Genomic DNA, 14,639 nt, shown 5'->3' on the forward strand with positions numbered 1-14,639 from the left:
ACAAATGTATACATTTACCGGATTTATTATGATTACAAACAAATTCTTTAATTATTCTATTTTTATTATTGTTGTTTTATTTTATCAAGAATGCAAAACAAGGATAATATTTTAAGGAACTGACTAATGAAAACCCTATATAAGCTTTCTCTTTTTTACTTAATTTATGGGTGACACTGGTTAATAAGATCATATAGGTTTCAAATGTACATTTCTATAATACATGATCTGTTTATTGCATTGTGTGCCCACCACTTCAAATCATCTTCCATCAGTCAGAAAATGCTAAGAACCATATGATTTCATATGTGGAATGTAGGTTTTCAATTTGTGAAACCACTAGATATTATAAGGGTTTATAAAATGTTAAGAAGTATTTATTCCCAGTTAATTGGCATAGACTTTGACCTAGGAATACAGTTGTACACATCTCTCTCCTCCTTTGATCCCTAGTAGATTCTAGAGACATTAAATATTGGGAAGTAAGTATTTTACAGTATCTCTAACTTTTAAATCCACATAAGCAAACATTACTAGACAACATTATTCTGTATATCCTGAGAAGGTATATAGAAGAAGATCAAATATTACTTTCCTCAAATAATTTATAAAAGGAGGAAGTTGTGTGATCTTGGTCAAACAACAAAATTTCTGTATCTCAGTTTCCTCCTCATATACATACTTTATATGTTTTAAAAGAGGAATATGAAAACAAAACATGTAAAATTGGCCAGTATAGTGTTTGGCCCATTATTGTCATTTAATACAGTGTTTTATAGTAAAGGGCAAAGTAAAGATAAGGACTAATTAGAAATACAAATAATCTATGAGAGGGCAAAGGGCAAAGTGGTGAATACAGATGGAGCAGGAAGTAAAGGTAAAGTTGCACAGAGGAAATGGGAATTGAATAGGCTTGGAAAGATGAAAAGGATTTTGATAATCAGAAGAGTAGATTTAGGGGCACTTTTATGGGAAGAGGATGATAAGCAAAACCCAATGACATAAACAACAGGGTCCACAGACAGAATTGTATTACCGTACAATTGCTTTCTTTGGTAATCTTATGTTTATTATTTTATACATTAAAAAATATTCCTCTAGGAAGGGGTCCGAGCACTTCATCAGATGACCAAAGGAATCCATGGTACAGAAAAGATTCAGAATCTCTAAATTCAAGGAATAGAGATGTCACAGAGAGATCAGTGTTCGTTGAGAAATATAGTTGGGAACAAACTAAATAGTAGTTTGGGAACTAAGTTAAGGAGCACTTGCTTATTATGTTATGGAGTTTGAAGTCCATTCTTTAAATAATGAGAAGCTACTGTAGGGTTTTGAGAAAACTCGGGTAGCTCTGAAAAAGGTAATTGCTCAGAAGCATTGAGTCCAGGTAGGCTACTTCCCAAAAACCAGGTGAGATATGATGAGACCCTAAACTAGAATAGTGACAGTAAGAATTGATAGGTAAATATGAATTCTAGAGTTATTTAGAAAATTTAAAAAGAACTTATAAGCTTATTAGATGTTCACACAAACTGAGATAGAGGAAGTAGTAAAAGGTAATTCATGTATTAATATTAGGAGAATGCTGAGTTCACAACAGTGCATTAAGGAATAGATATTGGTTTTTGGTAAGGATAAGACTACAGAAAGAGATTATAAATTTGGATTTGTACGCATTGAATCTAAGAAACTCATGAGGATTAGGTGTCTACCTGGCAATTAGAAAAATGAGACTAAAACTAGGAAGATAGGATAGAAACAGTTTTTAAGTGTGTTGTTGTTTTTTTAACTTCAGATAATCCCTTACAAATTGGGGCAGTATAAATATGAGAAGTATATTTAGTTCAAGTGATTCTACCAGATAGATATTTAAGGTTTTAATAGTAGTGATAATCTTCAAACTATGAATGAATTATTGGTACTTAGAACATATTTTTGAGAGAGATAATATATGAGGAATTTAGTAACAAACTCAACCCATAAAAATATTTTTAATGACAGCATCAAAATAGTTTAATAATGTTATTATAGAGCAGTGATTTTCAATTAGTGTGCTGCAAGAATTTTTAAAACATACAGTACCTAACTACTTAGTTAGGAGCACTGACCTATTTTACTTTAGATTGTATAAAAAAAGAAATGGCAACAGCCAACAAGACAATAGCTGTCCGGTGTGAATGAATCAAAATTAAATTTTTTATTATATCGGCGAAAAAATCTATTTTTTGGTGTGCCACAGAATTTTAGCAATTAGTTTATGTGTGCCATGAAATAATAATAATAATAAAAGGTTGAACACCGCTGCTATAGAGGAATCTAGCAAATATGTATAACAAAGTTTCTGTGGGAAAATGCCTTTGGGGTGCCAAACATACTAGTATCCTGTCCACCTCCCCACTCAGCTCGCTCTCCCAGTCCCTGTTGGGACCTCTTGTATCTCTTCTGACCGTTGTGCAATACTCAGAACACTGACTCAGAGACCCAGTCCAAATGGCCCAGTGAAGCACCCAGGGGAGGGCTGAGGAGGGGATTTCCCAGGATTCAGAGATTTGATGAGCTGAAGGTGCTAATAATGATGACAGAATTGGGTCTGGTGACTACAATAGAAGAGACCATGGAATCTGCATATTCTGACATGTTCAGTCTTATTACTTCTAGCTTTATGAAAACTGACTCAAATTTTAGCATAATTTGTTCAGGTTACCATGCATAGCAAATGAGCATAATGAGAGCTCTCCCATCACCAGCATAATTAATTGCTTTTGGGTGTCCTCACAGAATAATGCACTTCGTTTGCATGCGTGGCAACCCTTTTCCTTTTCAAACTGGATATTCCTTAGCAGTGTGCCCACCTTCTCCTTAACAAACAGCAGCTCTGAATCTCTTTATTAAAAATGTTAAATGAGCGGATGGGCTTCAGGATCAAGTATAACATTACTGAGAATTACTACATTAGTCTCCTCATGGAGAAACCTGCTTTGAAAAATATAAAATCTTTGGTGGATTTCAAAGGTCTGTCATCTGCCCTTGACTCTCTAAAAGAGAATGAGCTACAAGCAAAGCATCAGTTTATTAGGCCCCGTGATTATTAATGTCTTAGCAAACTGCCTTCTAGCTCTGTAAGAACCATGGAGGGAGAAGCAATTTTCTGAGAGACCACACATTTCAAGTGGTATTAGACAGGAAAATATTTTTGGCTTCCTTCTCTTTATTTATACCCAAATGTTCTGTTGGCTTTTAGATGAAACTTATGTATTCATCCAACCAACAGGTATTTATTGAGCACCATCTATATTCCCAGCACTAAAAAACACAAAGCCCATGGAAGTGATCAAGGTAGGTGTGGACCTATCATATAGAGCTTCTAGTATTTAATGGCTCTTCTTCACTCCACAACTGTTTAGTGAACATATACTATATGCTAGGCACTTTTGAGGTGCTGAGATAGAGATGAGAAGCAAAGAGATGGGAAGCATGAAACCTCTATGTTAGTGGAAGGAGACAAATAACATCTAAGTATAGTATAAAAATTTGAATCAATATACAAGTAAAAATATACCATGTTAAGAAGTGATATGTACTATGACAAACAATGAAGCAGGATACTGGGAATGGGGATGCTGATGGAAGTTACCACATTAAATATGGTGGTCAGGGTATGCCTCTCCATGCAGATGACATTTAAACGAAGACTTGAAGGAGGTAAGGGAGAAATAGTGTCACAGGGAGGAAAGTGGATCCTGCAAAGACCCTGAGACAGGAGTATACCTGGTGTGTTCTATGAATAACAAGGTCTCTGGTGAGTCTGGAGTTATGTAAGTCAAACAAGAGCTGGAAACAAAATGGGGGCCAAGTCATGTAGGGCCTTTGATGCCACTGCTTAGGTCTTTAAAAGAACCAGAAGGGGCCTCTGTAGATTTTTGTATCTAACTCATATCAGAAAGATGGGTCAAAATAAATTAGATCAAAAGAGGGCAGACTATGTCTAGAATCTATCTGATTCATGTACCTTGATAGAGTATACCAACTCAATGGCTGTCAGGACTGCACTTTTAAACCTAACTCATTCTAACAGGCAAACAAGGCTGTACAATTTGTTGCCCAGACATCACAAACAGTTTACTGAGAATTTTCTGTGGCTAAGAAAGTTGACAAGATTTTTCTGTGACTATGTTGATGGTAGCTTGTGGTTGTAAATATTTCCAGGGAAATATGTCTATACCTTCTCTGCTCCATAATCTGGGTCCTTTGGGTTTCAACTAAGGAGAGATCCAAAATCATTTCCCAAGGAAAACCTTGACTAGTTTTGCAAATATGTCTATAGACCAGCTCAGAAAGCAGTATGATGCCTTATTCAACTTCTAATCTTTCATAGTAAAATGTCAAGCCTGTAATCATTCCTTAAATACTAGCAATCAAAGCCCTCATCAGGGAGTGTCTGCTACCCATGCAAAGCAGAGAGAAAAATAACATTCAAAATAATTCATGGCACATAGTAACCGTTAACAGTACTAAATATTTTAAGGTCTATACAGTAATCAATCATTATGAAAAGGTAAAGTATTTAGCTCCTTGCTGAGATGTGCTTTAATGCCAGTTCTTGAACTTTTTCCCAGTTTCTTTCTTCCTTTCTTTTTAAGAAACAATCACTCTAAACATATGCATTTTCAGTAATTCAATGAAATTGCCTATTTTGTTACAAAAGTGTTTTCTTTGTTGAATCCTTTGTGAAAACTTTCTCTTCAAACATATTATAAAATTTGTATACTTGAAGGATTAGAATATGATGGAATAAGAACTCTTAAATCCGAACTAAAAAGCAAAGGCAAACACATACATAACTGAACTGATATATGAATATGTTATTTTCATGTAATATATATTTCATCTGTATATTGAAATGAAAATGATAATTTGATTAATTCATAGGTAATTTGAGAGAAATATTTAGGACACCATATGCTCAAGTCCATTATAAAGTAGTATCTAATTATTTTTAAATTATTTAAATATTATAGTGTACTTATAAGTATATAAAATTTCATTTCTTTTAGGTAATTTTTCTTGGAATTTATCAAAATTCCAAAATACATAATAAAATAATTCCAGTGTTATATCTTTTATCTCAGTGTACAGTAAATTAGTATTAGATTCAAATAATGGGAAGACAAAATTACAGTTATGAATATCAATGATCAAAATAAAAGAAGCTGATGGCAGTAAAGGTATGAGAGTTGAAATATGCCAGCTTAAAAGCTTAGTAACATATTAGCATCCTTGGGAGACTTTGTTTGTCTCCCCATAAACTGTCACATTCTGATTTAGGATTGTTTGTGAAATGAATCTAGTCAGTAATGGGCCAAGATATCACTATACCCTTTCTCTTATAAATCACAGCAATTTACTCAGTAAGAATGATCTATCCTTATTCTCTCATTCCCCATAATCCAATCACTTCCTCTCATAAGCACTTTCACCCTGGTTTTCACAATAATGCATTTTCTGTAACTAACAACCATCATTTCCTGATTATCATGCTTCTATCCTTGCACAGGAATGTGGGTCTTATGTGGGTCAGGGTCATCTTTCCCATCCATCTGTGTCCTCATGCTAAGTGTGTTAGCTGAAAGGTGAGTCTGGATAGACCATCATTTTGCCTAGTCCATATAAAAGTTTGAATGCCCCCAAGTCTGTGCCACTTTGATTAAGGACCATCAAATTTTGGTGTGTCTAATACTACACTTTCAGAATAAGCACATTCAAAGACTTATTAGTAACTTTACCTTCTGCAGATCCCTGTAAATTTAATTTAATGATGAAAAATGTTGTAGAAAATACTCCATGGTTTTTAGTGCACCATGCTAGAATGACTTTCCTACAAGAATAAATACAAATAAATAAATGATTTGACAGCCACTTGAAGGACAGAAAATCTTGAGCTCTGTGCACTAATGATTTAAATTGTCTGCACATTTATTCAAGTTCAGTTTAAAGCTTATTTAAAGGGCCTACCCTTCAGGGTAATTTTAGTTCCAGAATTTGGTATTCTGGACCACCAGATTCCCAGCTCTGGTCACCACTACATGGACTCAACTATACAAATGTTAGTGACCTCTAAAACTGTGAGTTGGCTTTGATTCACCTGGAAGAATCTGTTTTGAGTTTTAGAAGTCTCTCAGGACTAAAGATGTGGCTGGGTAGTTTGGATGTATTTCTTGTGTCTTATATAATTCAGGGTATCAAGGGCCCTGAAGAAGTTCAGCGATTAGATTGACCATATTTATGCAGGCCCAGAGCATCTCAGGACATATCCCACTGATTAAACACTGTTTTAGTCGACTGACCTTCCCTGGTGTTAGATGTTTCCCTAGAGCCCAGTGATTTCACTGCCCTGTATAGGAGACTACTGCTGTTGTATCAAATGTCTCCTACTGCTTTACAAGACTTTAATTTAGTTTTATAGTTACATTTCCCAACAGAAAGATGGTATCACAAAGAGCAAATATTACAAGCCTAAAAATCTGTCCATTAGTCTATTTGATAAGTCCCGAGGATGATTTGTGAACATCCCAACATTAGACTTCATTGTATGACTTTCTTCTTTGATGCTTAATTAGTAGTTTTCCAACTCATTTCAGACTGGCTTAAGGTGAAAAAAAACAACAACACCAAATAAAACAAAAAAAAAAACAGAACTCTGCCACTTCCAATACTAGCTATGCCAGGTAAGACTGAACATTTTCTAATGTTAGTACCACTATTTTTAGAATCCGATAACATCATCTTTGGAATTGCATCAAGTTTACAAAACAGCATTCTACACCAGTGGTTATCAAAATGTGACCTCCAGTCCAGCAGCAACACCTCGGAAGTTATTAGAAAAGCAAATTCTGAGGCCGGACCCCAGACTTACTGAATCAGAAGCCCTGGAGAGGCTCCAGCACAGTGTTTTAACAAGCCCCCCTGATGATTCTAATGCCTTTGGTATAAGAACCATTGCTCTACAATATCAACATACCATTTGAAAAAGTAGTGGCGTTGCTCTTCAGATCAGTTGACCGGTGATTACAACTCTTATAAAAAAGCTGGACAAGGGGATTAAACGATTGCTCTCTGAAGGCTAGGGAAGTAGTGGTGGAGGGCTTGGCAGCTGGTGATAAACATGGGAACATGTATCCAGCCAACAGACACGCCACAGATTAGTCTCTTCCCACCTTTCATTTATTTTAATTCTGGATAAACTAAAAGAGTTTTCTTCCTCCCATCACTCCCTCCCATTCACAAAGTTCCTAGAGTGGTAACAGATCAACATGCTTCATAAGAACATAGGAAAACATTATTAGCTCCACCTGGAAGCTCTGTGAAGGAACAACCTGAAATAATTCAGATAAGACTATCACATATGGAGTGTTTGGGCCAGGGTAAATGTTGCTATTTTGTCCACCCATTCATTGTATGCAGGTGCAATGAATTAAAGGTAAAATAGAAAAGAGAAAAGAAACCAAAAGTGTAGATTAGGGTTATGTGTGTTAGGAAAAATCCCATCCAATTTGTTTAGGAATAGAGATGTTTGTGTTACTTACTAGAACTTATATAATATCTCCAGGTTTTTTGTTTTTTTAAAATATATTTTATTGATTTTTTACAGAGAGGAAGAGCGAGGGATAGAGAGTTAGAAACATCGATCAGCTGCCTCCTGCACACCTCCTATTGGGGATGTGCCTGCAACCAAGGTACATGCCCTTGACCGGAATCGAACCTGGGACCTTTCAATCCGCAGGCCGATGCTCTATCCACTGAGCCAAACGGGTTAGGGCTCTCCAGGTCTTTCTTAGTCCCAGTTGCCAAAGCTAATAATATCACACAGTGATAATCCTTAAAATTTCCTTTACTGATTAGTTTTTAGTGCTTTTGCTGAAAAAGATATTCCATTTGCTTATACAAATTGGATTTCAAAATATTTTATTGATATTCTAGAAAACTTGCTTAACAACCTTACAAACGCTTTATTGACATTAAATATAGAGTCAAATGCTTTATTAAATAGTTTAATTTTACATGCTTACTATTATTTCCTTTGCATTATGATTTCACTTGAATATTTCCTCTTTGTTATCTTACTTAGCACCCCTCCACCTCTTATTGGTTTCATACCACCATGAGGCTTTGCCCAAGTTCTAGTCACATTCTAAGATCTCAGGCTTTTCCCTAGAAATTAATGAGGTTCATGAATGAATCAAAGTGTGTAAAGTTCTTAGAATAAATAGTACCAGCATCTATTAATAAGCATAGCTATTGTTATTGTTTTTAACCATCCAGCCAAGGTCTCTCAATTCAGTTATTGGGTCCAATCAGAGAGTACCTTAAACCACCAGGCATAGTAATCCTATAGAATTTACAGAATTGGAAGTTTTGCATAGTCAACTCAGAATTCTCCCTACTTCCTTAGTAAATGTAGGAGAAAATGAAGCTGAATTTTTGTAGACCCAAGGCCTGGTACTGCGGCAGACCTGAACTGAGGTCAATGACCAAAAGCACAAAGATTTAAGCCTATTGCACACTTCTCTCTAAACCAAGAGAAAGAAGATTCTCAGAAGACTAAAAATAAAATCAATTCAACATGAGATTTGAAGTTTGAGATGAGAAAGTGAGAGAATTCCTTTTTTAAAAATGATAAAATGCAGCTAGCTATAAAGGGAGAGTTGTGTGTTTTTTTTTCTTTTTTGTTAGGTTAACCAGGTTTTCTATAATACTGATTTTAAAATATAATATAGTGATAATCCGTATAATTTCCTTTGATTTTTAGTGATTTTACTGAAAAACACATTCTATGAGCTTAGGTAATGGCCTTTCAAATGTTTTTTATTTAAATTATGAAAAACTCATTTAATTACCTGGCAATACATCTTTTGAATTAAATGTATAGTTGAATGATTTATTAAAAGTTTAATTTTGTGTGCTTAGTATTATGTCCTATAAATTATTATTTTATCCAAATAGCTTCTCTTTGTAATCATACTTAGCAGCCCAAATTTAGACATTGTTCTTCTTTGTTTTCTTCATAGACTATCAACCTATTATGATGCAGCTTCCTATACAAATTCATTAAGAGTTTATTATCTCAGTTAATCATTTAAATAATACAATGAATACTGCAACCTATTTAAAGGAGGCATTTATTATTTTCACATATTGCTTAAAATATTTCTCTATTTACTACATGCTTATTTTGTTTCCATATGCAGCAATTCAAACTTCTCATGTTAATTAAAAGGGAAAAGAAAAAATATTTAAATATATATCATATACTGATTTTGTGAAATAAAGGAAGCTGAACATGTCAAATATAGACATTTTTAATTTTTGCAATAACCATGCAAGTATTTGTAAAATAAGTTAGAGGTAAAAACGATGAAAATTTAGTATGAACAATTTTGCAAATGGGGAATTCTGACATTTAAATACTTTCACATTAAAGTCAAATGCCTTCTTCAAATCTAAATGCCATATTAATTTAGTCTTTAACATTGAGTAGGTCTAGATGTTAGAAACATATATAAGACATGATCACCTGATTACTTCTGCCTTTAAGGAGCTCAGAGTTCCACAGAAGAGAGAGAGAAATAAGCAATTATGACACTACATGATCAGTATTTCAGAAGCAAGTTTTGGGAGATGGAATGGAGAGAGGAATTTATAGAAAAGGCTGCTCTCCAAAAGAAGGACAGTAAGAAAAAAAAAAATCAAAGATTCTGAAGCACAAAGAAGAAAAAACAAGGCATATATAGGGAATATAAGCAAAGTCATAAAGGAGGCCATTGTGCAGCATACTAAAAAGTATGATTTTTATACAACAAGAAAGTATAAAACTATCAAAGCTTTTAAGCAGAGGAATAGCATGTCATTTAGGTGTATTCAAAAGCTGAGTTCAGATGGGGATAGATTAAATGGGAACAGAAAGACCATTTAGATTCTTTTGTAATAATCTAGGATATGCATTTTAAAGGGCTGGATTTAGAGACCCTTAACAGAAAAAAATAAATTTGAGAAGTATTTAGTAAGTAAATTCAATAGAACTCAGATATGGACTTGGGGGTGAGGATTGCTAGAAAGAATTAAAAATTATTCCTAGATTGCTCATTTCAACAGTTAGATGAATATTGGTACAATGCACTGAGACAGGAAAATGTTTATAGTGGGGGAGAGGCAATGGTAATATGGGGTCTGAGATGTCTGTGTAAACATAAGTAATCATACTAGTAACTTTAATGTACAAGTCTAGAAGAGAGAGATATTGTCTTTTTTAAAAAGTTGACTTGAGAGAGAGAGAGAGAGAGAGAGAGAAACATCAATTTGTCATTTGTCATTCCATGCATTCATTGGTTGATACTTGTAGGTACCCTGACTGGGGGAGATCCAACCCTCAACCTTGGCACATCACGAAGATGCTCCAACTAACTGGGTTACCAGCCAGGACATGTTGTCTGAATTATACATTTGGGAGTCTCAGAAAATTAACTGAGAAGACTTTGCACAGCACCTAACTCATTTCCTCATGTGTAGAATAAATTATATTCATTTCCTCTAGTAGTAGCAGGATAAAGTCTATTATAAAAATGAACTACTGGTAAATCAAATAGGTTTCTCTATGTCTTAGACCATGGCTTCTTATTTATTTATGGCTAACCATCATATAATTGCTTCTTTACAGAAAGGTTACTATCTACTTCTATTATGATAGCATTCACCACATTAATTGAATAACTCATTAACAATTGCTTATTTTAAAAAATGCTATGCCATACTTTGCCCTCTATTTGGTTTTTCTTCTTTTTAGATCATAAAGTTGCATTCCTTGGAAACTTCTTTGATGAGGCATGTTTTGTTGAATTTTTTTAACCTAACAGATGTTTGGGTAGTTAACATTCCTCCTGAGTACGGTATCCTGTGGTTTTCACAACCTAAGTGCTACCCCAGGAATTTTCCTTTCTTGCTGTCTTCCAGTCCTGGTGGTCCATAGGAGATGCACATTATGAAGAGTCTCAATTCATTCCATTCTAATTTCACACCCATACTCTTTTAAAGTTATACATTTCCTCAACATTTTAAGTACCTATTGTGCACCACAGGGATACTTAGCAGTTTTCCAGTCTATATTCCTCCCTCTACTCAACTCAAATTGCTTTTGAGTAGAGGGGTAATAAAAAAATAATTGATTAGTAAAATGATCTGCAAGATTTTAATGTTGCAAGTTAAATATTTCTGCCATTTGTAATTTCTGTGCTTGTTTGTATCTATAAGCACTCAGCATGAAGTAGAGAGTTATGGTTATTACACAGATGACTTAAGGAGAATAGCAATTTGGCTTCAATGATCTAGATCAGAGTTTGTGGGAGAAAGAAATGTTAGCTTGTGTTGGCTGAATACAGTTTTCTTTATTCACTCTAGTGTACAGTGATAGATTCAGATTCAGCAAGTAACCCAATTTAATCCTCAGCTTGCCATCCAACTCTGCTCCCTGGATCTTTAATTTGAATTTTCTTCTTTAGTAGCTCAGAGAGAGTATATACAACATATTTTCTAATTTTACAAGCCATTTCAGAACATTTTAAAATAATATTTATTATCCAAACCAGGTTGTCCTTTATTTGAGTTATTCAAAGTGAATAATTTGAGTTCAAACTATCCATCAATTGCTCTCTCCTTATCCAGAAGTTCTAGGTTTTGATAAGAGGTTCTATTTTGCTAAGAGCTTGGACACAATTTGATGCTATTACAATAAAATGCACATATCAGAAATAGTAATTTTATAGCAACTTATATTGTTTTTTTGTCTTTTCTATTATTCAGATAAGTTTTTCACTTTCATAATTTTATCTTCTCATCCTATATAATAAAAGGCTAATATGCAAATCGACCAAATAGCAAACGACTGGTCACTATGAGGTGCACTGACCACCAGGGGGCAGACACTCAATGCCGGAGCTGCCCCCTGGTGGTCAGTGCACTACCACAGAGGGAGCACCACTCAGCCAGAAGCCAGGCTCACCGGCTGGCAAGCGTAGCAGTGGTGGTGGGAGCCTCTCCTGTCTCCATGGCAGCGCTAAGGATGTCCAACTGACGGCTTAGGCCTGAATTTGCCTAAGCTGTCAGTTGGACATACCCTGTGGGCTCCCAGACTGTGAGAGGGTGCAGGCCGGGCTGAGGGACCTGCCCCTCTGTCCCCCAAGTGCAAGAATTTCATGCACTGGGCCTCTGGTATATTATGAAACAACATTTTTTTAAAAACCAAAGATAAGTAATACAAAACTTACTAATAATCTTTATCCAGATTATTTCTAATGTTTGCAAATGGCTATACTTTCCTTGTTTAGTCTGCAATCAACATCTAAGCATTTCTTACATTTAATTTTAAAAACATCACTGCTTTCATGATTTTTGTTGTTTGACTGTTCTAATTTTTTTATTCTTATACTATATGTTACTTTACCATAAAAATATTATCTTGCAATAATGTATGTAGTGTCTTTTTGTCTTTTATATCAAATGTAATCTTAGATGATCTCTACTTGGCTTAATATAACAAATACAACTTTTTTTTACTGCACTATTATGAAATTCAAATATTATCATTAGAAAAATGTCCCCTCAATTCTTGAAACTAAAAGAAGAATAACCAACTCATTTTCCTGACTTATACAATTAAAATAATGTACTATTCCCACCCACATATGAATATTCAGATGAAAAGCTAGTAAGTTTGAAAACATTAAGAAAAATTATATCTATTGTTACAAATTCTGAAATACAGGGTGGGGCAAAAGTAGGTTTACAGTCATGAGTATGCAAACAGTTTTTTCTTGTATTATTGTTTATTAATTATTGTATTATTTTCCATAGGAATAACTGTAAACCTACTTTTCCCCACCCTGTATATAAATCTTTTCACTTTCTCTTAATCACAATGGCATAAAGGCAAAAAAGCAAGGAGCCAAGCACAGATCTCTTGGCACTCCAAAACTTAGAATCAAAGAAAAAGAGGATGAGCAAAGGAGGCTGAGAAAGAGCTACCAGAGAGGCAGGAAATAAACCAGATGGGTAGATTTCACAGAAACCAAAAGTCAAAGTGCTACAAAGAGGAGAGCTTGGACAATTGTGTTGAAGGCTGACTTGTCTAGATTCTATCTCAAATGTTGAATTGCATTAACAAACATTTATTGGACACTTACTATACAAACATTATGCCAGGTACTTTGGGGAATAGAAACAAAAGATGCACTTAGTGCCCTAGAAAATAAAGCCTCTAGATCAAAGCTTATTTCACTGTCAATAAAGGACTATAACAGCATCCATTTATCACTGAAAATCTGTGTGTGTTTACTCTACTAATAGGTACTCTTTTTTTAAAAGAAAAATATGATTTGGATTTAAAAGCAATCACCTAGTAAAAGTTTTGGTTAATATAGAAGGATGGTAACATAAGGCCCCCATATTATGGAGGGTTTGTGTGAGATGGTGTTGGGATGAGTGATTGGCAACCTAAAATTTGCTCTGGAGGCCTTGGAGCAGGAAAGGCATTTCAAAGACAGTGTAGTCATCTCTCAGAGCAGAACTTGATTTACAATTTATTTGTTTTGTATGGTAGCTACCATAATTATATGTAGACTAGAGGCCCAATGCACGAAGATTCGTGCAAGAATGGGCCTTCCTTCCCCTGGCTGCTGGCACTCCAGCCGGAACAACCTTTTTGCTCTGGCCTGGAGCTGCCTTTCCACCTTCCCAGCATCTGGGGAAGTGTGGAATGCCTGTGTCATCACCATGGCGACGATGCAAGTGTCCCACCCTGCCCCCGGCTGCTCAGCACTTGCATATGCAAATTAACCCACCATCTTTGTTGGGTTAATTTGCATACTAACTCCTGATTGGCTGGTGGGCATCGTGACAATATGGTTAATTTGCATCTTATTCTTTTATTAGTGTGGATAGTGTTCTTGATAAGTAATAGAAACATTTACTTAATTATGGTTAATATCTAAACAAGAAGGGTAACAATTTAGTTTTTTTTTTAAATATTAAACTAAAGTTGCAAGAACAATCTTTATCCACCCTTAGTGATTTCTCTGGAAAAACGTTTAAAGAGTGTTTACTTGAATGCAGAAGTCCTGAAATATGTGTAGATGGCAGAACAATTTTGAGAGATTATTTTGTGTTTCTTCTCTGTATTTTTCCCTTTTCCCCATCTCAAGTTGGGGGTCAGACCCTGGGCCTTTCTTTGTGTCATAACTTTGTTCAGGTGAAAAGCATACAATAAAAAGCTTTTACAAGAGAGATCCGTCTAGGAGGGAGGGAAGGAAGGAGAGGGAGAGAGGGAGAGGGAGAGAGAAAGAGAGAGAAAGGGAGAGGGAAGGAGAGGGGGAGTGGGAGAGGGAGTGGGAGAGGGAGAAGGAGAGGGGGAGAGGGAGGGTGAGGAAGACACTGAAAAGGTTGTAAAACCTGGTTTCATATCCTCCAGATATGAAGGGAAAATGTAGGCATGGACAAAGGGTTCTTGATATCAATTACTATAGTCTAATGACAGACCACAAGAGAAAGCAGTAATGCTTTGTTGTAATATAAGACTCTATGACACAACTCTGAAA

General features: G+C 35.2%; 1 protein-coding gene across 1 annotated transcript in view; it reads right to left on the reverse strand.

Moving 5' to 3' along the window:
* PTPRQ (protein tyrosine phosphatase receptor type Q) overlaps nucleotides 1-14,639 on the reverse strand; it is a 210,728-nt gene that overhangs the window by 68,449 nt on the left and 127,640 nt on the right. The window lies entirely within an intron of this gene.

This window comes from Eptesicus fuscus, chromosome 7, assembly GCF_027574615.1.
Source record: "Eptesicus fuscus isolate TK198812 chromosome 7, DD_ASM_mEF_20220401, whole genome shotgun sequence".
Taxonomy (NCBI): Eukaryota; Metazoa; Chordata; class Mammalia; order Chiroptera; family Vespertilionidae; genus Eptesicus; species Eptesicus fuscus.